Source organism: Carassius auratus, chromosome 46, assembly GCF_003368295.1.
Source record: "Carassius auratus strain Wakin chromosome 46, ASM336829v1, whole genome shotgun sequence".
Classification (NCBI taxonomy): Eukaryota; Metazoa; Chordata; class Actinopteri; order Cypriniformes; family Cyprinidae; genus Carassius; species Carassius auratus.
In genome coordinates this window covers 954,258-957,031 of record NC_039288.1, presented here as the reverse complement: position 1 = coordinate 957,031, position 2,774 = coordinate 954,258, and positions in this window count along the sequence as shown.

Here is a 2,774-nt window from a genome sequence, read left to right as displayed (position 1 = left end):
ACTGTGGCAACGCGTGACTCATGAATATTAAATACGCACCGTGACGTTCGCCGAATAAACTTACCTGATTGGCTCAAAGTCAGATATTGGCTGTTCACAAAACTCATTCAAGGCATCTACGCTAATCCAACAATTTTAAACTATTTGATCGCATTCTAGGGTTACGATTAGGCATAAATAATTAAATAAAAAATAAAAACATTGATAGGAACATTTAAAAATTGTTACTTTTTAATAAAATATATCATCACGTTTTTATATTTAATGCTTAGAGTTTTACAACATTATTAATATACATTTGAATTTTTTTACACTATTAATTTAATTAATTTAATTTACACTAGCAACTGCAATTGGATTTATATTGTATTCCTAAATTCACTCTTATCCCAGCGGTCACTCCTGTGACCATCAGCATGTTTACTCATTCCATGACCACACTCAACAAAACTAAACACATGTGAATGCATATTCTAATACTAGACACCCTAAAGATCATGTGTACCAAAAATATTTGTCATATATTTATAAGACACTTTATTAGCCTTTAGTTTTGGAGATTTGATACAGCCATCATCTTCTCGAGGAGGTGCAAACAGGAAAGAAGATGCTCATCTGCACTAATCGTGTGAAACTGCACATACTTTATTTTTTCCGTATTGGCATGAAGTGCACTAAAACATCAGTCAGTTAGGTTTGTATTGTAATAACTGATGTATTAGTACCTGTTTAAATGTGAACAAGGGGTCACGAAAGAAATCCATTATTATAATATGTACATGAAAAATATAAAAATAATTGGTCACAACTATGGGACACATTCGTGCAGCAGCGAGCATCACGACAGTGAAAGGATTCTCAAGGTTGTAAATGTGAGAAATTGTTTAGGGCCCCATTCCTTTATTTTCCCTGGGACCCCCGAATCACTAAATCTCCCACTGATAGGGCCTGTAAATATTTATAACATTATTTAGATGAACGAAAGTTCACATATCTCTTCCATGCAAGTAAAGCTTCAGTCAGCCAATAAAAGCACAGTTTATTAGGAGACCGATGCTAGGAGCTTCAGTGAAAGTCTTATGGTGGGATGCTGTCATGTGGCCAGAACACGGATGTCTTGATGTCTCCTCATTAAAACTACTAGTAATAATTTAATGAAAGATGTATTTGAAGCTCGTAGTCTGAGATGTCTATTTTCACATCATTTAAATATGAAAAAATAATAAAGTGAATCAGATTTTGTTGTAGTTGTTGTTTGCCCATTGTTCTGTAGCTTCATGGTGCCATCTCCTGGTACTTTATTTTTTCATGAAATTAATTTTCAATGAGATCATCTGGCTTTTCCAGGTCAGCCTCTTATCAAGTCAGCTGGTTTTCTATTCCTTCCACTGAACTTTCCTTTTTGTTGTTTTCTTATAATTTCCAAGGAAAATGAGAAACACTGCAAGAAGCAATATAAGGATAGATTCTTTATGAGTATATAACTGTGTTACACTGTACTACCAAAAGGATACTGAGGCTCATTGCTTTTATATAATGATTATCACTTTATACAACTATTGAGAAAATAAAATATTGTACACGGAATAGATTTGAATAAAAGCTGTAGGTTCTAAATCAAATGTGGTGTCATTGATGTCAAAAACATCTGGTCACATGACTCATGGAAGCCTGATATTTAAATGAACGTAAAGATATTGTATGCTAAAAATAAATAAATAAATACATTTAGTTGTGTGGGCAACTTTTATGCTTCTTTTTGTCATTTTGGTGCTTAAAAAAAACTATAAAGAACAGAAAATGTATTTAATGTTTATTTTAATAAGCATTCAAAATTCTTTGTTCTGTAAGTATTTCTACCAAATATTTTCCACCACAGTGATTTAAAAAACGAAAGAGAAGAATAATAATAAGAAAAAACTCAATAAATAAATAAATAAATAAATAAAATCCTCAAGTATTCTAAGCCACAGCTATGCAGCTCTACATTTATACAAATATCAGTGCAAATATGAGATTTTGGAGTTTAATTTGCAGTTCTGTCGAGGCTTTTGAGAAGTGTTTTTGACGTTTTTGAGAAGCATATACTATCACTTAACAACCTAGGAGCTCATGCTCAGGTTTATACTTTATCATAAAAAAAATCAGTGTCTCTATGAATGAACGAAAAAAAAATGAATGGGATTTTCAAGTAGAACTACTCTTGTTTACTCTATATTGTGTGTTTAAGTACAGCTGGAATACTGTATTCACTAGTCAGCATTCATGACAGGAATTGAATTATTGACCATAACAAAAAATGACAGTGCATAACATAACATAAAAATATAGAGCTATGAAGATGGTTGAAGTTAAATTTTCTTCAGGCGGATTAGTCATTAAATATTTTCACCCCAAGGAACAAGAATAATGAATTGGCTTAGATACAAATAATGTATCTAAACTTGGCAATCGAAGCCATACTGCGTTCTGGCAGTTTTTCAGAATGAAATATTCTTTGCTTTTGTATGAACGCCTCAGAAAGAGCAGTGAGAGGACACGCTGTCTCAGACCTTTTCCAGCCCAAATAAAAAAGCATGTTTTATAAGCATTGTGAAGCCTAATCAACCTAAATGTCCCCCTCCATAACAACCCTCTAACCTCATTTGAATAGTGTGTCTTGTTCGTTTTGGAGCTAAATGCTGTTAGCTTTCATTGTATGGAAAAGGTTAGCATGGACATTCTTTTAAATTATAGTTTTTTTCTGTCTCATGGAAGAAACAAAGTAATACAGG